This window comes from Emys orbicularis, chromosome 6 (genome assembly GCF_028017835.1).
Source record: "Emys orbicularis isolate rEmyOrb1 chromosome 6, rEmyOrb1.hap1, whole genome shotgun sequence".
Lineage (NCBI taxonomy): Eukaryota > Metazoa > Chordata > Testudines > Emydidae > Emys > Emys orbicularis.
This window is the reverse complement of record NC_088688.1, coordinates 76,836,059-76,862,618: the sequence shown is the minus strand read 5'-3', so window position 1 is coordinate 76,862,618 and position 26,560 is coordinate 76,836,059. Positions and strand designations below refer to the sequence as shown.

The 26,560-nt window shown below is 43.3% G+C and overlaps 1 protein-coding gene across 5 annotated transcripts in view; it reads right to left on the bottom strand.

Moving 5' to 3' along the window:
- The window catches only part of SRFBP1 (serum response factor binding protein 1), a 114,583-nt gene that overhangs the window by 48,849 nt on the left and 39,174 nt on the right, over positions 1 to 26,560 (bottom strand). The window lies entirely within an intron of this gene.

The following is a 26,560-nucleotide window of genomic DNA, read 5'->3' as shown; positions in this document are numbered from 1 at the left end:
GTCCAAATACTAACATTCCCCTCCCTAATTTAAAGCAGGGCGTCATGTGTGACATAACCCTCATGAGGATCTCGGAGACCGAGAGGGGAAGGATGCTGCGTGAATGCATGCAGAGGCCTGGGCCATATGCCGCCATGCTGTGCCGCGCACTGATCCCCGACTACCTCATGGACTCATGGCGTGGGAACGTGTGCTACCACGGGGGACCAAACAAGATTGCCCTGCCGTTGAACCTCGTGCGCATGCTGGAGCGGTACCTCCAGGAGAGCTATGCGGAGCTATCACAGGAGGACTGTCTGTCCATTCCCGGGCACATTGACCGCCTTTTCCTTTAAGTTGAGCATAACGGACTACAGAGTGGAGGGGCCGTGTTGTGGACTAATCATGAATATCCGGACAGTACTTGATTTTCTATACATAGTTAGTAGAAAAAAGTTTACTAAGCCAACCAAATCATGAACAACAAATTACTGATATAGTTATTATTCCTGTTTTGTTATTAATAAAAGTTTCTATGTTTAACTGAGTGACTGAAAAGCCCATTCTTAACAATATAAATATTCCACTTATGTTAAAATGAAATGTTTAGATGTTTAAAGCACTCACTGCTTGATCCTTCCCCTGATTCGGTGTCCGGGGTAAGGGCTGTGGACGGTTGGTAGGGGATCTCGGTAAGGGTGATGAAGAGCTCCTGGCTGTCGTTGAAATCAGCGGTGCAAGCGCTGTCGACTGCCTCGTCCTCCTCATCTCCTTCCTCATCTTCCCCGTCACCTAACATTTCCGAGGAGGAACCGGCCGTGGACAATATCCCATCCTCGGAGTCCACGGTCAGTGGTGGGGTAGTGGTGGCGGCCGCACCTAGGATGGAATGCAGTGCCTCGTAGAAACGTGATGTGTGGGGCTGGGATCCGGAGCGTCGGTTTGCCTCTTTGGTTTTTTGGTAGCCTTGTCTCAGCTCCTTGATTTTCACGCGGCACTGCGTTGCATCCCGGCTGTATCCTCTCTCTGCCATGGCTTTAGAGATCTTCTCATAGATCTTTGCATTCCTTCTTTTGGAGCGCAGCTCTGAAAGCACGGACTCATCGCCCCACACAGCGATGAGATCCAAGACCTCCCGATCAGTCCATGCTGGGGCCCTCTTTCTATTAGATTGCACGGCCAACTCTGCTGGAGAGCTCTGCATCGTTGCTAGTGCTGCTGAGCTCTCCACGCTGTCCAAACAGAAAATGAGATTCAAAGTGGCCAGACAGGAAAAGGAATTCAAATTTTCCCGGGGCTTTTCCTGTGTGGCTGGTCAGAGCATCCGAGCTCAGACTGCTGTCCAGAGCGTCAACAGAGTGGTGCACTGTGGGATAGCTCCCGGAGCTATTACCGTCGATTTCCATCCACACCTAGCCTAATTCGATATTGCCATTTCGAATTTAGCGCTACTCCTCTCGTTTTCGAGGATTACAGAAGTCGAATTTAAAAGAGCTCTATTTCGAACTAAGTAGCTTCCTGGTGTGGACGGGTGCAGGGTTAATTCGATGTAACGGCGCTAAATTCGATATAAGCTCCTAGTGTAGACCAGGCCTAAATGGCCTGCTGATTGCCTGATCAACAGGAGAAAAGGAGAGTGTGACATCAATCTGGGATGGTGCATCTGAAGTAGCAGAAAAACATTTTGTCATGGCACGATTTACAAATTCAAATCCTGTGACACCTATTGTGATCCAAATCTACATGAATTTCTACAGCTGGGAATCTCATTAAGGTTCTATTGTAACAACAAAATAAAAAACCCAAACTAGTTCTGAAAAACTATTTTACCAGATGTGACATCAAAATTTATCTTTCAAAATAGTGCCAATTGGTTTATTCAAATAAAGTATAGTATACATTTTAACAAAGCAAATTTGAATTTGATAGCCAAGTGACTCCAAATTCTTACTTAGACTTGGGATTCTTTTAAAGTTTTACATAAAAAGTTACAAGTGAAAAAAGGCAGCAATAATACCCTGAAAGATGAAAGATTCACATTAAGATAATGTTCAGCCATGTGATATCACCCAATTCTCAACTCTCACTTTAACCAACTGCCTATTACTGCAGAATTGGAGCAATGTATAAATAGGAATAGCATTTAGGGGAAAGACAGGGGAATAAAAATCCAGACTTCAGCAGCTCTATACTTGCCAAGCCACATATCTATTTTAGTAATAGTCCCTGTGACTCCACAGAGGGGACAGTAGGTTTTAAAATAACCGGTTTCATCTTTGTGTCTTTTTTTTCTCATTAGAGAAGACTACTTTCTGCCGTGATCAATTTAAATTAGCATTGTACATTTTAATCACTGCTCTTAAAGCCCTTATAGAACTCCTGCAAATTTCTCTCTCTATAAATTAACAACTGAGAGAAACTCCCACATTGCTGAATGATATTCTTACCAGGGAATACAAGAATTACTGTCACCATCCTTTTGTTCTGTGTTTGTACAATGCCCAACAAGTGGGGTGCTGGTCCATGACTAGGGCTCCTATGCACTACAGTAATACCGGTAGTACTAATAATTCTTCAGAAAGATATAACACATTCAGGCAAACTTATAAGTAACAACCTCTGAAGTACATGGGTAGGTGCAGAAGCCCAATTGCAAAGCTGTTCTGCCCATTCCTTTCCCCTCACTGCAGCCTCCACCACAGAGTTTAAGTAGTATGGAAGGTGAATTTCCTCCTTTGAATTAAAATGAAATGAACAAACATCGGTTAATGTCACACTGTTAAACACTCAAAACTTAACAAAAATGGAGATTTGCATAGTAATTATACATTTAAACATCATGGTTTGAAGGTCCAAAATACTTGTTGTTTCCTGCACAAGAAGCAGTTAAGGCTGAACTTTCAACCTTGATTCTGCTTTTCCCATCATTAACATTACAAGAATGCTATTTTTCAGCCCCCAGATTTTTCCTTTAAAAAAAAAAAAATTAAATAGAGGGGGAAAAATGAAACAGAACTTGTAAATTAATGATCTGGAATTTAAATGGATCAAGACGTGTATATACCAAAGCACAGTAACCAAACTGTTATTACCGTAACCCTTGTCCTTCCTTTGACCAACTTGTTTATCCCCCCAAATCATAGCTTGTTACTCACACTGCATCATGTCTCAGACTAAACTCTTCAGCGGATGGACAGATCATATCTTATTATTTACTTTGCATAATAGTTCATGGAAAGGAAATCTTATATGATGCCATTGGAGCAAACTCCTGCTCTTACAAACTGCACCACAGGCTATTGAAAGTCCACTAAAATCAGATGGGGTAAATTTTTAAAGCTCTTTTCTGGAAAATCCGAGTAACATGGAACTCAATTTAGCTATTTTGAGGAAGAAAGAATTAGCCAGCCCTCCTAGATTTGTAACCCTGGCTCCAGGGAGCCTGAATATTTCCAGCCTGCTATTTAAATTGCTAAACTATTCTGTACTGTAGAACCAACAAGCTCCATTGCTACATTGTGTAACTTCTTTCATTTCCTTTTTAAAACAGCTTTGATCTCTGCAGAAAATGCTCCCAAACATTCTTGCCTCCAACAATTCTTCTCAGCTCTTCTCACTTTATAATCCCCGAACAATCTCCCATTACAAGAGACTGTGAAAAGCTTTTTAACAAGGGATGTTGCCTCTCACACATAAGCTACTCTTTGTCCTCCACGCTGCAAGCATCTAATAATTCATAGGATTTAAGGCTAGAAGGGACCGTTAGATCATCTTGTCTGACCCACAGCATAACACAGCCTATAGATTTTCATCCAGTTGTCACGCTGCATGGAGTGGTTCATGACCATGAGTGTCAACCTCAGGGAAGACTGTCAAAAAGCAGGGCAGACAACCCAAACTGGTAGCATGTTGTAACTGTGGGGGTCCCAATCCAAAAGGAGGCCATGAGGTGTGTGTGTGTCACAAAACTGTTGGGAGCGGTGAGGGGGTTATGGGATTGCCACTCTCACTTCTGCACCGTCTTCAGAGCTAGGCTCTGAAGGCAGCAGCTGTGGAACTTCCTGCAGCCGGGGGCGGTTCCTGGAGGTTGAAGTGGGTCTGATCTCCTCTGTGCTGCTAGGAGCGCCCCAGCCGGGGGCTCCTAGCTGCTAGTCCCAGCCTGGCTGGGGAGGAACAGGACTTCCTCTTCTCCTACACCACTGCGTGGGAGGAGGGGAAAGAGAAATCAGACCCACGTCTGGGTACCAGCTCTGAAGGCAGTGCAGCCATAGAGCTTCCTGCAGCTGGGGGAGCTACCCAGAAGTGGGTCTGATTCCACACCCTCCCCCGAGGTGGCCGTGCTGGGAAAGAGGAAGTCCTGTCCCTTCCCAGCCTGGCTGGGATTAGCAGCTAGGAGTCCCCAGCTCGAGCATTCCCAGCAGCCTGTGGGAGATCAGACGCACCTCCAGGAATCTGAAGCAGCACAGTCATGAAGCTTCCTGCAGCCCGGGGAGGTCCAAGAGGCGTGTCTGATCTCCCTCTGAGAGCGCCCATGCAGGGGAAGTAGTAGTCCCGGCCCTTCCCAGCCTAGCAGACTAGCAGCTAGATTTCATGGGGGAGGTATGATTTCACGGTCTGTGAATTTGGTAGGGTCCTGGACAGTCTTACCATGAGGTCACAGATAGTCCATTGGGCACTCCAGTTTATCTTACCACCCAGGCAAGCTGGACTTAGTGATAAATGGTCACTTACACCAAAAATTACAAAATATTCAGGTTGGTCCGAGTTCCAAGAGACCAGTCACTTACTCAAGGTCAATTAGTGCTGTACATCTCGTACCTAAGAACACATGTAGCCAGTCCTATAGTAAACTAACTAAGGATTTATTAACGAGGAAAAAGAAATGAGTTATTTACAGGTTAAAGCAGGTGACATACCGTATATACTCGCTCATAAGCTGAATTTTTTTAGTAAAAAAGGGAAGCACCAGAGAAGGGGGTTGGCTTATGAATGGGTCTAGAGAGGGAGAGGTGGGACACAGCTCCTCCCCCCAACAGAGGGAGCAAGGAGAGGCAGCACAGCCAGAAGGGAAGAGGCCGGGCCAGAGTCTCTCTGCTTCTGGTCACGCTGCTCTCCCCCCAGCCTCTGAAGCAGCTGCAGCTCCGGGGCTGCCAGGCTGTAGCTGTGCTGCTCATCCCCGCCCCCCAGAGTGGGCTGTGGCCGCTCTGCCCGGCCCGCCGGAGCACGCAGCGGCCATACCACCCAGCCCAGCCCGCTGGAACATGCTGCGGCCGCGCCGCCCGGTCTGGCCCGCCGGAGCAGGCTGCGGCCGCGCTGCCCTGCCCAGCCCAGCCTGCCGGAGCAGCTCCAGCCAGGTCAGAGACATCCTCCCCTGGCCCTCCCCAGATAAGGTGGGAAGGGATGGGATGGGGAGAGTGTGGGGGTCCAGGGCTAGGGGTGGGGTCACGTGGGGGGTAGTCACAGGGGTTACTCCCCTGACTCCCAGTTCCTCCCCCCCCACAAAATTTCCTCACCAGTTTGCTGACCCCTGAATCATCGGGTCGGCTTATGAACGGGTTATAAAAAATTTCCATTTGTACTTATCCATCTTGGGGGGCGGGGGGGGGGGGGGGGTCGGCTTATAAACAAACCGACTTATGATAGAGTATATATGGTACTTATTCACAAAAATTGGAAACTTTAAAAGTAGTATGTTAACAGCATATCTTACTTTCTCAGTCCATACCTGATAGCTTGTGTGTGTGTTCAGGTAGCTCCTGAAGTTAAAGTTTTATTTACCTAAGGCATTGAAGACTTGTTCTGTGCACAGTGAGGTGTGAAGGTCTTCATTAGTATTTGGGGACATTGCATCATCTTTACTAAATTATTAGGCAGGAGCTCTTATGGTATTTGAAGTGTCTAGCACAATGGGTTCCTGAGCCATGACTGGGGGCTCCTAGGCCCTACCAATCCTGATTTGAAAATTGCCAGTGAAGGATAATCCACCATGACCATTAGTGAATTGTTCCAATGGTTAATTACCCTCACTGTTAAAAATGTACACATTATACCTTTGTCTGCTAGATTGAAGAGCTCATAACATCAACAACACACTTTTATACCACTTTTCAACAGCAGATCTCCAGCCCTTTACAAAATATCATCCTCACCAAGTTATATATGGGAAGACAGGCACATAGGAGAAGTGATTTGCCCAATGTCGCACAGCAGGTCAGTGGAAAAGCCAGGAACAGAACACAGATCTCCTGAGTTGAAGTCCAGTGCCCTATCCCTAAGGCAGGGGTAGTCAATAGGCAGACTATGGGCCAAATCTAGACTGCCAGACGCTTTTGAACGGACTCCAAAATCTTATCTACTTATTGGGTTTTTAAAATTATTTTCTTCTCTGGAATATCTTGACCAAGAAATATGGCCTTTGACAAAAAATAATTGACAACCCCTGCCTTAACGCCACACTGCTTCTACGCATTAAACCCACACAATGGAGGACAGACAACTACTGGAGAAACACCACAAAAAGACCTCATAGGCTTTTTTTGCTTTGTCGGTCTAGTGAACATATAAAAAATGTTTCCAAGCCATCTGACATAATAGCTTGCGCTGGAAGTTCCATACTATCATATAATGAAAATAAGGGTTTTACCAAGTAGTAACAGCAGTAATTAGAGATAAAATGTGTTCAAATTATGTGAAATAAATTGTAATTTTAGTAAACTCCCATGTCATTGAGGCTTAACATTATGATTTTGTGAATTAATTATAGCATTCTTCAGTTATCAAAATGTATATTATATATTGCCAAGCGGAAGGATTTCATCACAAAAGAAAAGTTTCTGCAAGTACAGAACATTTTTTTAAAAGAATATACCAAAGACAATACGGTGTATTGTTTAATATTATGCAACTTCATCCACATTCCCATTATGAATTTTTTAATTTTCAAGGGATTTATATTATTTGTACCACCTTTAATTTTAGCACACTTTTCAAAACATAAAAAGCTTGAAGCTCTTTCAACAAAACTGAGCGTTTGTTTATTCTTGATAATCTGAATTTATCAGATATAAACAAAAGTAGCAATACCTATTCAAAATGCATATTACAATAAAAAAGCAGTGCAGAAAGTCAGCAGATGAAAATGATCAATAGAAGTGAATAGGAACTAAAAAAATTCTAAAGCTATACAACAACCTTAGTTTGGGCCAATGCGTCATTTGATTTTGATGGTAGTCTAATGTTATTTACCTTTAAAAAAAGCAGTCCCAAGTTACAGTTTACCATTGGGAATGTAAGAAAATACTTCAAGCTGAGTTTGTTTAGGGATTGTTCTTTTGTGAACTATATTTGTGTCAGGTTTTTGCTGGCAGCAATTTTAAACATTACTAAATGTCTACATGCAGTGCTGTCTCAGTTTAGATCCAAGTGAAATTCAATGTCAAACTCAATCTTAATTTTATTGAAATTAAGCTTTACATTAAGAAGTTTTATATGTATTCTTTGTATAAAGAATGTTTTTTAGAGAATGTAAAACACTAATGATTTCATCCCTTTATTTTGAAAGGTAAAACTACAAAATGTTAATTTAAATTTTTTTCCAGGAATGCACACACCCCTAAATAGCTAAAATTTCTTATCCTAAAGTCTTAACCTTTAACCTTAAGATTTCTAAACCTAAAATCACTTTACACTAATGAATGATTCTAGTAAAAAGTTCTATATCTAGAAAAATGTTTACTAGCCCTGAAAATATGAACATGTAACCCTGAGAAACCTATTCATTGCTTAAATCACAAAATAAATATCTTGTAAGAGCACAAAAGAGTTAAGGTGGCTAGCTGCTTAAGCTGATGTAAAATACCCAAGCTTTATTTGGCAAGTATAGGCTGCTCTCCTCTGCCACGTTTATAAACTAATTTAATATTTCAAGAGGTATGCAAGTCAAATGCCAGCAATTACATCATTCTAAAGAGACGAACATTATGAACTTGGCATTTTATTTAATGAATTGTTTAATTCTGGAGGTTCCCCTCTGACTCAGTGGCCACACTTGCAGAGAAAAGTTTACTGTCTTCACCCTAACATTCAAACAGCGTTAGCAAGTCTGTAATTCTGTAGCAATTTCAAAAGTAGTAGGTATAGTTCTTTCATAACCATTGTATGAAAGTATTTAGTAAACCACACAGTTAAACATTAAAAAAAAGTTACCCAAAAGGAAATACCAAGCTCATGGCATTATTCAGTACGGCAAGTATGATAAAGCCAAACTTATAACATCTGAATGTTTTTTCCCTAAGCAACTTTTGGTTTTGAATGTCAGTAGTCACATGAACTAGTGCAATCTGTAATTTTACTATTTGCAATTTGTTACACAAAACACTTTTCTAACAGTTGAAGTCACCACCACATTACTTCAGGGTTAACATACTTTTTTAGATGGGACTATGCTCTGTTTTGGATTACAGTCCCAGTGTTTGCAATCCCTGCCAATGTCATAGGTTGCCAGATGAACTATTTGTTTTTGAAAAAATTAGTGAGAAAAATATGGTCACCTGCCAGAGGGGGACATTGTGCCCTGCTGGCAGCAGGCCTGTGGTTATCTGCTCTTTCCTCTCTTCCTTGCCTTAGCCACTCTGCTCACTGCTGGTGTGGGACAGTACAAGGGAGAAGCAGAGGCAGGACAGCAGCCTCCTTCTTTCCTACATAGCAACAGTTTCAGCCTTCTACTCCAGGCCACAGTAAGTGATTGATAAAGGAGTGTGGCCAATAATGCCCATCCATAGATCCTTAGATCATCCCTGCTTTAAGATCATCATCTACTTCCACTCCCTATGTGCTTTTAGCAGTGAAACAGTGACCTTTAAACAGTCATCGGTTCCATGCATGACCTTCATGACATGGACATCCTTCTGATCTCGAGCTCTAACAATAACATATTCAAAGGTGCCAATGCCTGGAGCCAGGGTGTCTCCAGGTGGTCTTATACTTCTCATTTTCTTACACTCCTTTATGGGTGACCGATCAACAGCATCTCAAGAGTCTGGAGAGGTACCACCAACGATGCCTCCAGAAGATCCTTTGCAGCAAGTGGGAAAATTACTGCACTAACGCCAGCATCCTCACTGAAGCCAATGTCACCAGCATTGAAGCAATGATCCTCATGCACCAACTCCGCTAGGTTGGACATTGTGTCCGGATGCCAGAGTCTCGCCTCCCAAAACAAGTCCACTACTCTCAGCTCACCCATGGTCTGAGATCCCATGTTGGTCAGAGGAAATGCTACACATCGAAAATGTATCCGAAGAAAACTGATGTGGACATCACAAGCCACCAACCAACCTCAATGGCTCCATATCCTTCATCAGACAGTGTCCCACTTTGTTCTACAACAGCGTTCTACAAAGTGCCTTGCCCTCAAAGCTGAAAATCAAGAAGGAAAGAAAAAGAACGAACTTTCTTCCAGCAGGCAGATCTGCCAGGAAATGTCTGTACCTACTGCATGTGGATTTTTTAGTTCCAGGATCGGACTCTTGAGTCATTTCAGAACCCATATGTAAACCTGTGGTAGAGAGTATCCTTAAACTGAGGGATTGCCGATGACGAGGAGTGATTTTTAAAATGTAACTGGCGTCTGAGGGCTTGGCTACACTCGGGACTTCACAGCGCTGCCGCGGCAGCGCTGTGAAGCGTGAGTGTAGTCGCGCCACCAGCGTTGTGAGAGAGCTCTCGCAGCGCTGTATGTACTCCACCTCTCCGAGGGGGAGTAGCTTGCAGCACTGCGAGCGAGCGTGCAGCGCTGCAGGCACTGATTACACTGGCGCTTTACAGAGCTGTACTTGTTGCGCTCAGGGGGGTGTTTTTTCACTCCCGTGAGCGCAGTAAGTTGCAGCGTTCTACAGCGCCAGTGTAGCCAAAGCCTGAGTTAACTCCCTGTTGAGATGAATGGAGCAGTTCACGCCTATCAAAATTACTGTTTCAGGTGCTTTGCAGACTGAGGCAGACACCACTGCATGGAGATTTTTTAAGAACAAGCTAGACAAACACCTCTCAGGGACGGTCTAGGTTTAGTTGGTCCTGCCTCAGAGCAGGGGGCTAGATTAGATGATTCCATGATCTGTAACAGTCGCTTCATGCTTTGAAGGTTCTCTCCACCTACAAGTTAGTTTTATATATAAAATAAAAGCTTTCTATGAACAATTGAGAGGCCTGTCCGCTCCCCTACTGATCCTAGGCATTTGCCCAGAGAGGTGCACAACACACTTTGGAAAACACTGACATATAGGATTTATATATAGGAGCTGCCATACTGGATCAAATCTGATGTCCAGCTAGACCAGCATCCTGTCTCTGACAATGACCAGTACAAGCTGCTTGCTGCTCCACAGAAAGGTTTACCACCACCAAAGTAGGCAGATGTAGGATACCTGCCCCCCCCCCCCCCCATAGTAGGTCTTATCCTGATCTCTAATCGTTAGAGATTGGCTTAAACCCTGAAACATAGGCTTTCATATCCCTTCCAGATTTTTTTTTTTTTGTAATTATGACAACCGTAGATATTCTTGCTAGCCATATACATGTCCAACCTCTTTTTGAATCTTGCTAAATCCTTGGCCTCAACAATGTTCTATGGGAATGAGTTCCACAGTCCAATTATGAAAAGTGTCAGAAAGTATCTCATTTTATCAGTTTTTAATTTGCCACCTTTTGATTTCATTGAATTGTCCCTTTTTCTTGACTTTTCAGACAGGAACAACAGAAGCTATTGATTTATGTTCCTATACCTTTCATTATTATATACACGTTTATCATATCCTCTTATTTGTCTGTGTTCTAAAGTAAATAATCCAGGGTTTTCAATCTCTCTTCATATTGGGTTCTCAATGCTCTTTATCATACTCATCGCCTATCTCTGAGCCCGCTCTAATTCTGTAATTTCTGTGGCATGGAGGACTGAAAGGAGTCCATATGTTCAGACAAGTACCCAGGCTTCCAGATACTTACCCGAGTCCAAAAACTTATCAAGCACTGAAAATTAAACGTCAAAATCGGAACAAGAGTCAGAGTTAACAGGATGCATTTAAAAAACTGCTTTTTAATCATTTCCTTTTTGTTATACCTTAAGTCATTATGCATCCAGCCCCCACCCAAATGAGGCACTATTGCCTAGTGGATAAAGTACTGGTCTGAGACTCAGGAGACCTGGATTGTATTCCTAGCTCTTCCACTCGCCTAGTTGGTGAGCTTGGCCAAGTCACTTCTCTGTGCCTGAGCTTCCCCATCTGTAAAATGATACTGACCTGTTTTTTTTAAAGTGCTTTGAGATCTGCTGATGAAAAGTGCTACTTGAGAGTTGGGTAATTTTTTTATTAACATAGCATCTGAGAGCCTTCCAAATATTAAAAACTGTAAGGAACATCACACTCCTTTCCTTCCTCCCGAGGCAACAGAAGAAATACCTTAATTAAGTTTAGTGGAGCATAGTTGCCATTGATGGCAGTCTCAGACCAATCCAATGGAAGGCTGTGACCATCAGGATAGAGACTGCAAACTAAACTTTATGGGAAAACTTTTCAAGGAATAAAGACACCTGACTGCCCTTTGTGCCTTTGAAAACCTCCCCAAAAATTCTTCTCTCTCAACCTTTTTTTCATGTGTGGTCGTGATGTGTTTTACTAACAAGCGTTAGGGGGACCAAATGGTGTACGATACATTTCTACATAGTGTAGAGCATAAACAAATCCTATTTTACTTTCTAGAAGTATCCATCAGTTGGTGGGGAAGCATGCTACATCCATTAGAAGAAAAAGCTGTCTCTTGTTAGTGGTCTGAACCAAAAGGCTGGGAATCAAAAGCTTAACTAGATATCAAGCTTCTTGGGGCTGGCACTGAATCAACCTCAGAACAAGATAGAGAGGAAATGTCTTCACTGAAGAGTTATCTTGAGTTATTTATTCTCAAGTTAGCCTAGCTTGAGTGAGAGCAGTCACGCTGCAAAGCAACAACCCGGCTACTGCATCCACAATGGTACTGCAGTCCATGTGTGGCACTAAGGGCTTGTCCAGACGGAGAATTAGTACACAGCAAGCGAGGCGGAGGGTAAATCTACAGCGCATTAGCCTGCCACGCACTAACTGATCATGTGGACTCTGCTCTCTCCCTCATACTTCTCTATTCCATAAGGAACATAGTGCCTTAACAACTGGCTTCCATCTTTGCCACTCTCCTGCTTCAGTCTTAGCTTCCTCCCCATGTCATTGTGATAATTCAGTTATTCTTCTATTGAGCATTTCCATGTTATCCTGGGTCTACCTCGTCATCTTTTGCCCTGGGAGTTCCTGTCCAATGCCTGTCTGGTTGTTGTTTGGGTTTTTCTCCATGTACGTGCTAGCCATCTCCATTTTTGTTTCGTAAATTCCTATTTCTGTGCTGTCCTCCTCCCGAGTTCCTTGTGATTTTTTTCTGGGCCTCTGACAGTTTTATCTAAGACAGTTTATGAAAACTAGAAGTATAGACAACAAGATCTTAAGTCTCCAAGTTTCAGCACTATATAGTGAGACTGACTTTACAATGGTGTTAAATATTCAAAGTTAAGTTTAGAGTGCAAGGTTTTGGTTTCTCCAGACCAGCTTTAGCGTTATAAAGGCATGACTGGCTTTTAGCATTCTGGCTTTAATGTCTTCACCTGTTCCACCTGTTGTACTTACAATGCTGCCAACATATGTGAAATATTGAACCGCTTTTATGTCAGTCCAAAAAGTGTTTTTTGTTTCTTGTTGTTTTGATTCTCATGCTTTTCGTTTTCTATATGTTGATTTTCAGCCCTACTAATTGTGCATAGATGTGGAGATCATTTGTTTTGGCTTGCACCTCTCCATGGGAATGGGATAGCAAGTTGATGTTACCTGCAAACTCAAGATCCTCCAACTTGTGTGAAAGCCCTTTGTATATCCCTTGGTTGTTCTTTGGTCTCTTTCATCACCCAATCCACTACCAGTAAAAAGATCATGGGTGACATAAGACATCCTTGAGACACAAGGTGGGTAAGGTAATATTTTTTTTAATTGGACCAACTTCTGTTGGTGAATCAGACAAGCTTTTGAATTCCACAGAGCTCTTCTTCAGGTCTGGCTTAAAGAAGGGCTCTGTGGAGCTCAAAAGCTTGTCTTTTTCACCAACAGAAGTTGGCCCAATAAAAAAAAAAATACTACCTCATCCAACTTGTGTCTCATATCCTGGGACCAACACAGCTACACCAACACTGCAAAGACACCCTTGTCTGGCACTTTCAGTAACCCTGAATGGCTTAGTCAGTTTACTGTTCTGTATTACTTGGTATGTCACATTTTCATAGAAGCTCTGAATGAGGTACAGATTTCTGAGGAATTCCATAGTAACAATGTCCATAAACTGTTCTATCTACCCTACCACAGGCTTTTTGGAAATCTCTAAAATTCAATAGTGACTGCCATTTGATCAACAGTTCTATGATATGTAGGGTTACTATTTGATTTACACAATTTCTCCTGTCTGACCCCTGCCTGTTTTTGTCAATCTTGAATCTACTGTCCGTCTTCATTCTGTCTGGAACGATACACATAAGTATCTTATTTGGGATAGACAGTAACTGAATGCCTCTCCAGTTTGTACACTGAGATCTCCTTCCATTGGCAGCTGCGCTATATTACTATTTTTCCACTCACCTGGTACTTTCTTCTTCTCATACCTTTTGTAAAAGGCCTATTAAAACGTCTACTGTGTTCTTCAAGTCTGCCTTAAGAATCTCCATTGGAATGTTATCTGGATCTAGTGCCTTTTCATTTTTAACCGGCTGCCCTCTCTACTTCTACTTTGGTGATTGGTCTTCCAGTTCAATGTCCAGATCTTCTTCCTCCATATTTGGGAGATTGGCCAGTGGCTTGCCATTCAGTAGTTGACTAAAGTACTGCCTCCATCTATTTAACTGTTCTGAGGTTTTCATTTTTAATTTGCCCTTGTTGTCTTAAACTGGTCAGTTGGCATTAGTTGTCAGGAAAGCAAACAAACAAACAATCTAATGATTTTGTTCAGTGTCTTCATGTCATTTCATGCTTCAGCAGTCTGTGCTTCTGTTTCTATTTTGTCTACAAAGTCTCATTTGTCTTTCCTAGCACTCTTTTTGGCTTCTTTGTTCTTTATGACACATTCTTCCTGGAGCTGCAGTGTGCGCGCGTTTTCTTGGTTCATTTATTTTCAGTTCAATTTTGCATCTTTCTTCTATTTTCTGGCACATATTCTCAATAACCATTCATTGTGATGTTTCTTGCTGAATCTGAGTACTTAATTCACAGTTTTAGTGAGTTTCCTTTACCTGTTTTCATTTGCCCACTACCGTTTCATCTTCAAGCACCTGGTATCTATTTGCTCATGCAATTCTAAACTTTTGTTTACCAAACTAACCACATTACAATTCAGTGCAAATGGAAAGTAACTTTAGAAGATGTACAGACCAAAACAGGGCAGATGTGGGAATTGACCAGTCATTAGCGGCAGCTAAATTGAGAATAAAAATAGGAACCAAGAAGATACCTGAACAACAGAGATACCCACATTATAACATCACCAATCTAAAGCAGATGGTAATACAAGCATTTAGAGCAGACCCTGCTACTGCGCACTAAAAGTTCCCTAGTGCCCTTTGACTGACTGCTGTTTGAAAACAGAAATAGATGAAAGCGCACTACGGAACTTTTAGTGCATGGCAGCCAGGTCCACAATCTGTTGCAAGCTAGTGTGCTATGGATTTACACACCAGCTTGCCATGCACTAAATCAATCTAGAAAAGCACAAAGACTTCTGGGGGCATATCCCAGGGTTCTTTGCACTGCAGTGAGCTGAGTTGCTCCAAGTTCTTTCCTAGTACAATGTGGGAAAACTTCTCTGTTTTCTGGGCAAATGGGGGAGAATTGTGGGAACTAGTGGAACTTGAGCACAGCTAGCTTGAGTCCATACTGCAGAGTGGTTGTGATAGCAGTTGACAAGTTGTGCTAACTCAGGCTTTAACCTATACCCCCAGATAGGTCAGCCAACTTGAGTTAAGAACACCACACACTTGAGTTAAGGGTTTGAGAGTGTGGACAGGATTTGAGTTAGGGGCAACACTCAAGTTGCAACCTGAGTTAACTCTGCAGTGCAAAAAAGTCCTGTATGAAACACACTGCCAGTGATAAAAATTCTCTTGTTACATTCAGATTTTTCGTCAGGGTTCATCATAAAATCTAGCATAAAAACTTTTCAAAGGCCTGAGTAAGTGTGATATCCTCAGATCATTACTAAATTCCTATAGTATTAAAAATTAATAATAATAGATGTCAATGAGGAAACAAACCAGAACATAGAAAATACACAGATTAAATGTTCATTTTGAGGAAAAAGAACACAAAGAAGTCTATGCCAAGTTATTGTACCAAGACATTAAAAAGTCTTGTGTTTTGCTAACTGCCCTTGCCCAATTTTAGACTAAATTAGGCAGAAGATGGATATCAATTTTTTGTACTACCAGACAGACTGCATCTCTATGAAACCAGGAGTAGTAATACATTCACTTATGCAAGACTCAGAAGGGAATTGGAGTTTCATCTGTAAGCCATATTTTTTAAAAAGTGAAAACAACCTCTTTTACATCCCTATGAAAAATAGAATAGTAAGAAAAATACTTATGCAAGACTTGGGAAGAAGTAATTTTATCTGCAAAACTTTTTTTAAAATGAAGATTGTCAACAATCTCTGTTATTTAGCCTACTTTTCTGACATTGCCATAAATTCAACAAAAAGCTGCCTCTGATCTGTTTCACTTTATCACCAGGCATAAGGAAGAGAGACAACTATTTTTTTCTATTCAATTCTCTTGTCAACAGGGAAGGCTACAAGATGAAGGTGGTGGTATTAACGGTCACATTTAAGAAATATGGGCCATAGGCTTTGACGCAATCTAAAGCAACATTGTGTGTATATTATTAACCATTCAACATATTTTGGTGCAAAATCATGACTGATGTTCTCCATGAAAATGATACAGACACTGAAAGCTATTTTAGCCCTCCCCCCCCCCCAACTTAGTGCATTAAAGAAAGGTTTTTCATCCAAAATCCAGTCTCTCCCCCCCTCCCCTTAAGTTTGGCTAACAATAAGGCAGGGGTAGTCAATAGGCAGACTGCAATCCGAATCTGGACCGCCAGCCCAGTGGATCACAGGGGCAGAGGAGACGCGTGGGCGGGACAGCCGGGTCACGTGCTCCCCCTGCCCATTGCTCCAGATGTCTCAGGAGGGTATGCCCAGAAGTGAGGAGGCAGCACTCCCCCCGGCAGCCGCACTCTCCATGTGTCCGTGCAGTGTGGGATGGGACCAGGGTAGCTGGTTAAGTGCCTTCCTCCCTAACTCCATTGGGCTGCTTCACCTTCCCTGCTGCTGGAGACCCAGTACTGCTCCCTGCTTTGCAGACCATCTGCAGGTGAGAGGCAAAGCAGCCCCATGTGGTGGTGGGTGGCGGGGAAGAGAAGCTCAGCCAGCCGCCCTGCTGCTTTCTCCCTTCCTGCGCTGCACAGACACATGGAGAATGCTGCTGCCAGGGGGAGTACTGCCTCCTCACTTCTGGGCATGCCGATAAATTGGGGGGCACATGACCCCCAAGAACCTTTATTTGCGCCCCTCACACACACTACCCACAGCTACATGTTGCTTCTGCGCACGGGCTGGAGCCATGTAGAGCAGTGCTCATGTTCTGAGCAGTCCCTGAAGCGCTCCCACCTCAGCCTCGTGCCCCCTGCCCCAGAGTAGTCCCCAGAGTGCCCCCCAAATCCTGGCCTTGTGCCCATCACCCATGAGCAGTCCCCAGAGTGCCCTCCCAAACCCTGGTCTCGTACCCATCGCCCATGAGCGGTCCCCAAAGCACGCCTCTCCCCCCTTCCCCCCGTGTACCCTACCCCCAAGCAGTCCCAGGAGCCCCCACCCTGGCCTCACATCCCCCTCACTCTCTGTCCTTTGGGGACAGTCCCCGGAGTCCTCTCCAGCTGTCCCTCCCCAGTCGGCCTCCAGTCACCCACTTCTGTCACATCCAGCCTGATGTCCCCAGAGCTGCTACCTGGAGTCTCCTTAGTCTCTCCTGCTACCCGGAGCATGCCTTCCTGCCCCTCTGCTATCCCAGCTCCCAAAAGGGCATCACACCACTAGTTGGATCATAGTCCAATAGCTTTACCTCCTGGCTCTGAGCTCAAAAGAACTCACATTCACACCCTGCTTTGCTGCCCAGATCCCAGCCCATACCATTCCTCTCCCCCTCTGCCTCATCTCTGTCACTTGGTTCAATTGGGGGTAGGGGCGAGCGACAACGCCAAGAGGCTCAGGCCAGCCCCGTGTGTCCCATTTTCAGTTTAGGGAAATAAAGTCACCGGACTCTCTGGGCAGGGCAAACAGGGAGCTGGCAGATGAGTGGGGGGGGGGGGGGAGAGCAGGGCAATCAGGGGGTTAGGAGAGGGGAGCTGGGTGGACATGGACTATACCTTGATCAAGAAATTTGGACCATAACAAAAAATAAATTGACTACTCCTGCAATAAGGTTTTGTTTTTATTTTAAGCATTCTATCACCGGTACAGTATCTGCAACCTGGACACTGGAATGAGTGTATCATTCCTCATAGGCACCTTCCCTGCTCAGCTTGAGCAAATCAAACATTCAACTGATTCCATGAAAGAGGAAAAAAAAGGAAGAATGAAATCTGTACCTCCAGGGAAGTAGGTGTCCTGCAGAAAACACACACATGAAGGGAAACTGTACATGGGTGAAAATCATATTCAGTACTAGGCACAGTTATTCAAAGTGAAGGTAAATCTCCAGACCTCTGTGTGCCAACACAGAGTGCAAAGAGACAGGTGGTGGAAAATGGGTTTTGCAGAGGAGATAGGTTTAAGTGCTGTCCTCAGCCTGCTGCATGCTCCTTTCTTGGGCCATATTCTTGAGTCCAACTAGCAGTAGTTATGCAGCTGTGCAATCATGTTCATTGTATAGAATGAGGCATCCCAGCTCTCCATCTTACTCATCTCCTTTTACTGCACACTTCTGGTGTGCAGAATCAGACTCTTGATACCTTTATTGCCATTCACATAAAAACTGGTGTTGTTTCCCAGTGGAGGAGTGAAGGAACAAAATATGCACTTGCTGCCACAGAGTTGTGGGAGTAAGACGACGACAAGTGCCCCTAAAGTGAATAGAATTGTGAAGTGGGTGGTTGTCAAAATCCTATCCCCATCTTCACAACTGAAAAACAACGATGAAAATGAACTATTGTTCACTCCAGGCCATGAACTCCTCCCCTGGCAGTTCATATTTGTATAAGTGCCACTGCGTGCGTGCGTGTGTGTAAATTTAACATTCTCTGCACTTTTTGTTTGCGCAGTTGATATAACTGAGTAACTCGAGAAAGAGAAAGGCAGGGAGAACCCTTAAAAAAAAAAAGTCAGCAAAAATGACAGCCAGCGCAATTACTGAAAAACAAACAAAATAAGCCATACATTTCTAAGATGTTGTTTGAATAAAGAGAGCTGGTGCAAAATAAACCGAAAGATTTATGCTGTTAAGTTTGCCCATGTATTGCACAGTAGCTCATTTTTGAGCTCTTGGGGGGGGAGAGGGAGGAGCAGCTGTAATGCAACCCATTACACTACACAGGCAAAGGGGTAATCAAGGCTCCCTGACATCAACGTTTATAAAAAGAAAAATACTGAAGTTAAATATTTCTTTGGCCATTTCTGGACATTGGAGCTGAGGGGAACCTGTTTTAGGTTAGCACATTAGAATCAGGAAGTTAAAGAGGTACTTTTACTAGCTGCAGTAAAATTAGACAACCCAGAGGGTATGCAGATCCCATTCCAAGACAAAACTTTAACCAATATTGAGTAAACTGAATAACTGGTTCCAAGAATATTTTATTTAAACGGAAATCGGTGCAGACATTGGGTATTTTTCCTTCTCCTATTAAGCTTCATGTTTTATTAGCATTCCCACCTTTGGTCAACCATACCCATGTTTTTTCAAATATGACATATTTTAGCCTTAAAGGAAAACTACACACATATTGATCAGCCAAGAAATCTGAAGGATTTCTTAATGGGAGCACATGGTGAGGTATATGAAAACAGAGTTCTTAAACAGCAAATTGTACTATCCATGGCAAAGTTAGTTTTGGCGCATGTGCCCAATAGCTCAGAAATTCTTATGTACTAATGTAATACAGTTAGGATCACATAGTAGCAGTTAGTTTCAGATATGTAGAAAAGTAACATTGAAGCATGAACACTGGAGGGGGTAGGTATAGCATAGCATTTGTGTAACACCAGGTACATTAATACACCAATTATCTAGTCACAGAGATCAGTAGTAAAGTCAAGTCTGGAAGCTTTAAAAAACACACTTAAGAAGTTACTATTTTTATTGGTAAGGTTCAGTTTTCTTTCTTGCTTTTGTTACGTTTAAAGACAATTTTCACTATTATGTTCTGTTTTCAATATAACAAAAACAAAAGAGGAAAGAACTAAAACTGAAATGTACCAATAAAACAAAAATAAACCATCTGTAAAAAATGAGAAAAAATATTCAGGTGATATGAATAACTCATTTCCCAAAGCAACAAAATACAACATCTGCCAGTGCAACTCCTTGTATCCTGGAGTAGGGGTTGAACAACTCCACATGAAAGACCATTATCTAGACTCAGCTACACAATCACAAAATTAAAAGAAAATATTAAACTGAATTTTCAGCAACTGGTGAATTCTATGGAAAACACTCAAATGACAGAACAATATCCTTCAATGTAGATAAGTAATTAAAGCTATTGACATTGACTGGACCTTGAAAAAATCATGACTAAGCATGTGGCTCCTTGCCACATCTTATTGTACCACTTTAACAAAATGCTGTAGATTTTTCTGTTCAGAAAGACCCCGATGGGGGAAAAGAGAATAAACTGACATCCCTGGACATGCCCAGTCACGTGTGGACTGTAGTAATGTCTTTAGAACACAAACTGTGGGGTTGGGAGAGGAGTGGAACAAAGATCAGAGTTTTATTCTTTACAACAGTAACTTCCTAGAAAGGGTAGACAAATGGATTTGATAGGAGAACAGGGACACATGCTCTCTCTTTAGCAGCATGCAACAAACTAGGAGATAGATCAGGGGTCTCAAACACGGGGCCCGCGGGGTGATTTTTTGCGGCCCACGAGCCCCTCGCAGCCACCCCGCCCGCCCCCAGTGTTTACCAGAGCAGCGGCCGCTGCTCCGGGAACAGGCTGGAACGTGGGGAAGGGGGGGGGGGGCGGAGGGGCTGTGTGTGGCTTTGCTTTAGGCAGTGCCCCCAGCAGCTCCCATTGGCTGGGAACAGGGATCCGCGGCCAATGGGAGCTGCTGGAGACGGTGCCTCAAGAAACAGAAACACACAGCCCCTCCGCCCCCCCCCCCCTCCAGCCTCTTGCAGGGGCAGGGCAGGCAGGCAGCCTGCCCTGCCCCCCGAACCCCTCCTGCAGCCGAACCCCCTACCCTGAGCCCCCCTGCTGCACCCTGTACTCCTCTTGCACCCCAACCCACTGCCCTGAGCCCCCTGCCACACCCTGCACCCCGACCCCCTGCCTCACCCCTCACCCTTCCTGCATCCCAACCCACTGCCCTGAGCCCCATGCCACACCCCTCCTGCACCCCGACCCCCTGCCATACTCTGCACCCTGACCCCTGCCACACCCTGCACCCCGCCCCCTGCCATACCCCGCACGCCTCCTGCACCCCGCCCCCCGCCACACCCTGCACCCCGACCCCTTGCCCTGAGCCCCCGCTGCACCCCACACTCCTCTTTCACCCCAACCCACTGCCCTGATCCCCCTGCTGCACCCTGCACCCCAACCCCCTGCCCTGAGCCCCCTGCCGCACCCTGCACCCTGACCCCTTGCTGTACCCCTCAGCCCTCCTCCACCCCACACCCCAACTCTCTGCCCTGAGCCCCCACCACACCCCACACCTCTCCTGCCCCCCCTGGGGGCAGGAAGGGGACAGAGTTGGGGTGGGGATTTCGGGGAAGGGGTTGGAATGGGGGCAGGGAAGGGGTGGGAAGAGGTGGGGCAGGGGCGGGGCCTCATGGAAGTGGTGGAGTGGGGGCGGGACCGAGGGCAGGGGGGGGAGGGGTCAGTAATGCGGCCCTCGGGCCAATGTGCTAGTCCTCATGTGGCCCTCATGGTCATTTGAGTTTGAGACCCCTGAGATAGATGGACTGGAGAGGAGTAGAGCAATGGAAATTAATAGACAGGGACTGATGTGTAAGATTACAGCAACCAACTTTTGACCTTTTTAACTAGGCTGTCCAGCCTGCTCTATTATTTTAGGAAGTTAACAAGAGGTTATCGGACCTTATGAAATGTGTATGCAGTGTTGTTGTAGCCCAGGGGTCAGCAACCTTTCAGAAGTGGTGTGCCAAGTCTTCATTTATTCACTCTGATTTAAGGTTTCGCGTGCCAGTAATACATTTTAACGTTTTTAGAAGGTCTCTTCCTATAAGTCTATAATATATAACTAAACTATTGTTGTATGTAAAGTAAATAAGGTTTTTAAAATGTTTAAGAAGCTTCATTTAAAATTAAATTAAAATGCAGAGCGCCCCGGACCGGTGGCCAGGACCCAGGCAGTGAGAGTGAGAGAGATGAACTTTTGCACTTACACTGAGGTTTTCTTCTTATACTGCCTAAACATTTGAAGGATGTGTTACTGCATAACTGAGGGTCTATGGGTAATTTAAGCAACTGTATAAATGGAGAATTCTACGTGAGAGGGAAGAGAGGAATGGTTTCGGGGGAAGATGGGTTAAACTGGGGGGGGGGGGGAGAAAGAATCCTAGAAATTTGATAATGAAAAGATGTACTAAGCTATCTTGTCTGTAAAACTGCAAATATAGGATTGTTCCTTCAATATAATCTCAATTGCTTCATTCAGCCTACTTTTACAGGATACTGATGATGGGGGCTCTTCCACCGGTTCTTTGGGAGCTAAATCTACAACCTTGTATATTTACTCATATGTATCAGCCCTTGAACGTCTAAGGGCTTGTCTACATGCAGGGTTCTCAACAAATTTTTGGTGGCCTCAAGGTGTGGCCACCAACTCTTGCTGGTGGCCACTGACAATTTTTCCTAAAATACTTAATTAACTTTATGTGCATATTTATGTGTTTTTCCTATACATGTCCAAATCATAGTAATTTATTCATGTAGGGTTTTTTACAGACTCAAAAATAAAAACAACATCCAGTTGTCTCTATTCTTTACTGGACCTAAACAGAACAGAAACAAAATGTGCTTTGCATGTTCTTGTCTTTTTTGTTATTGTTTCTTTTGCTTTTTTGGTTGCTTTTAAGACTAGTTAGTTAGTAAATCTGCTTCTGTGAAAAGTGATATTTGTATGTTTGTAAATATCAGTTTCATAGTAGCAAACTTGCTAGCTAGCTGGGAGGCAGCAAAAAGTGATATTAACAAATATCACTTTTCACAACAGACTTACTCAGCTCTGGTAAGCTAGGACACAAATTAAGCCCTGCATGGGGAGGTGGGTAGGGAGGCAATGGGGATCAGGGATGATGGCAGGATGTATGGGGGGCTGAGCAAGGCAGCGGGGGGCCAGGGAAATGGGGTGGTGGTGACCTGAAGCCAGAGCCTGGGGACCGGAGCCCTGCACCCGCATGACTGAAGCCTGGGGCCGGACAACACAGTGGGGATCAAGAGCGATGGGGGGGGTTGGGGGGAGAAGTGTGTGGGTGAGTGTGGGGCCGGCACCCAATGCTGCATGGCTGGGGACTGGGGCTGGAGTCCATGGCCCTGCAACCGGAGCCTGAAACCCTGCGGCCGGGGGACGGAGCCCAAAATCCCTCACCCTAGGGCTGAAGCCAGAAGTCCAATCCCCACTGCCCCCAGGAAAGTGGGGAACTTACACTGGCTGCCTGCTTCTCTGGTGATTGCGGTTCCAGGGGGAGGCAAGGCCCAGTAGCCTGTGGCTGCACAAAAAGCCACATTTGAGAAACACTGAATAGGGATACTGAGGAAAGTTGAGGTAAATCACCTAAAGATGTGAAGTCAATGGACATTAACTTAAAGTGTGTTAAATCCCAATATGGATGCTCTCTTTCAGGAGTAAAATGGCCTTACTTCGCTGTAACTTAATTCTCCTAAGGCCTGTGTCCATACAGGTGTTCAAAGCAGTTTAACTTATACACATTGATGTCATATTAGGAGTTCCTAATACACTTTTAATGTTCTATACCTTCAGATATAGATGAACCTTTGAAAGCATCCTGGCTCTAAATCTTCACACTGTTCTTTCAAAAGCCTTAAAAATATTCCTTCATACTAACTTTATGAATGTTGCAATGCCTAATATGAAGCAAAATATATAGCACATTTTTGTTGGAAACATATGCTGTGAGACAAAAGAAAAATATAGCAAAACAGCAACAAGGAGTATTAGTCACTGCTCTTGCCTAATACAATTATTTACAGTGGGATGTTGACTGAAACCTAGGCTACAGAAGCTGAAAGGATAAAAACAAAAAAGTAGCTACTTGACAAGAATTCACATTATAAGTCTTTTAGAAAAGAAATCTTTTTTTTTAAATCAATAAAGAAAAACAAAAACACCAAACAAACCCAAGAAAACAATGCAATGAGCAGACTTGTAATGCTTCTGAGATTTCCCTATATTAGATGAGTTAATGACCTAAACCTTGCTTCTGATCACTTCTTACTTCACTGAATCTAAGTGTGATTTTTGGTATTGATCATTCTTTCTATTACAAGAAGAGAATGTGTTTAGCACTCTTTTGGTTTAAAGTCTGCAAGTCTCTCATTTTCCCTCATATTTATTTTTTGTCCCCTTTTCCCTTGGAACCTCTAGCTCATAGTTAGCGTCAGCTTTAGACATCACTTCTGTGTGGAAAACCACTAACTCCATCTTTATTTCCCATCATCTTCTCTCTGCCTACCTACTTTGAATAACCCTCTGCATAAATAGTATCTTCCTATAATGGAACATTTCCAAAAACTGCAGCTTTCCTCCAGGCCTTTCCTTCCTCATGTCATTGACTGCACTATGGCTTTCACAAATTTAGATCTTAATTTTCTTCTCAAGGCCCATGCTCTTAAAATCATCCTTGAGCCTCATGTTATCCCCTCAAACAACTTTACCTACAAATCTGGTATTCATAACCTTCAGAGCATTACTACAGCTCATACCTCTCTTGACATTGCCTTTGTTCATATACTCATTCTTTAATTTCTCTGCTGAGCACACACGCCCTAAGGCCTGGTCCACACTGGGGCGGGGGATCGATCTAGGAAACGCAACTTCAGCTACGAGAATAGCGTAGCTGAAGTCGACGTTTCCTAGATCGAACTAAGTTTACTTACTGCGGGTCCACGCGGCGCAGGCAAGCTCCCCCGTCGACAGCGCTTCCTCCACTCGGCGAGCAGGAGTTCCGCAGTCGACGGGGGAGCGCTTCTGGGATCGGGGGAGCGCTTCTGGGATGAGACGCGATAAATCGATTCCAGAAGATCAATCTCTACTCGCCGAATCAGGCGGGTAGTGTGGACCTAGCCTAAGCGTTTTCCTTTCTTTAAATCTCGTCTTAAAACCTTCCTTTTTAGCCTATAATTGAGTCCCTAAAGGATTCTCACACTGTGTATGAAGGATACTAGATAAAGAGATTATATTGCTTCACTGGCTTCCAACAATAAATTGAAAAAATTGAAAGGGCTAAATTTCTATTGTGTGCCATCTTCTTGCTCTGTTAGTAGAACTGGCCAGTTAACTGCTGCTCACTACCAGCAAGTGGAACCCACACATTTCCCTTTATTGATCATGGGGAGGGCTTTACCCTTCCTTTATAATTCCACTACAGAGATTCTCTATCAGATAAGTTTGGGATAAGAAAACAAAATCAGTCTTAAAAAAGAGTGCCTTTTTTTTAAAAGGGGCACAGTCAATCAATGATAGTAAATAGCTAATAATGCAAATCACACAATGTGCAAATGTGATTGTTTTACTTTTTTTTTTTATCAGGTACGTTAAATCTTGGACACTAAGTACTAATTTCTGTTAAAAAGTTTTAAAAATTGAGGCTATTTTCTGATTAGTTTAACATTTAGACAGTATAGCGTGTAAAGAAAGCTAGATTATTAAATATTACACTTTTTCAAAAACAGGATAAAAAACTCTGCAAAGTCAAACCATAATCCATTTGGAAAATACCTTCAAACAAGGCAAAGACTATTTTAAAAATATACCTATCTTTCCAGTTTGTCATTTTTTTTATTTCTATAAAGTAAATCGCTTATAGGAAAGGCTACCAAGGATCATACTGTTCTTTTCTTTTTTTCCCCTTCTTTTGAGAAACGTTAAAATAAATGTTTTATTCAGTTCTGGTGAAATGAAGTCAGAAGAGTCCAAAAACACTGTTCTATTCCAATAGCTCTGAAAACTCCTGCAAACCATTAACCCAGTTCTTGCATCCACGTAGCTGGAATTTTTAACCACTGTCATCTCCCACATAAAACACATTCCTAATTCCTGTGCTTGAGAAATGCAATGACTCTAAACACGTTTCACTGTTATTTAAAGCGATTACTTGTCCTTTAATTCTCCTGCATTACCAAAAAAAACCCAAGATGCATAAGCATCAATAACAAATGCTGTTCCAAACCACAGTCATATAACTTACCCTATGAACAAATTTGCTGTAAATGAAAAAAGCTCTTCCTATCTACAAGTGGCAAAATATCCTTGGGTTTCAACATATTCACCATTATTTGCCTCTATGACTATTTTTATATGATTTTTTTAAAAATTAAGTCTCTGTAACATGGCACAATATTTGTTGTTCTTTAGGTATGGGATAACATTATCCTCCAACATGGTATACTGGCTGTAAAATTAGTTCATTGTCTGCTATTGTATTAGCTGAGAAATAAAATTAGCACATAATCTGGTGTCAAAGTGTTGCAACTACTCTACCCTTCCCATGTTGTTAAATTGGAGGGGAGAGGGGTTGGGTGGTCCTGGCTAGATAGAAGAGTGGATGCAGGGGAAGGGGAAAGAGGTCCAGGTCCAGAAAAGGTTTAAGAAGAACTACTGTCTAACACATACAACGACAAAGTTCAGGCCTAATATGGCCATATTAGGACTTTTGCATGCTGGCATGCAACTTTAATTCTCTTAAAATTATATGAAAAACTAAAATACCCCCTCCACCAAACTAGTTTGGTTATGCAAAGCAGAGAAATGGGGCACACAAAATGTACATTTGGATGGAAATTTTTAACACACATGTATAATACACATACCATGAAAACACATTTGGGAAAATTCACTTTCCAGGCCTAGTTACTGAAGCTTTCCTTATGTTAAAGGTCTGATCCTGAAAAGGGATGAGCATTTACAACTCTCATTGTGTTAAATGGAGACAGCGCTGATCAGCAGATCTCCCAGGTAATTAAGCACTAAGATGTCTTCCAGTCACACATGCCAC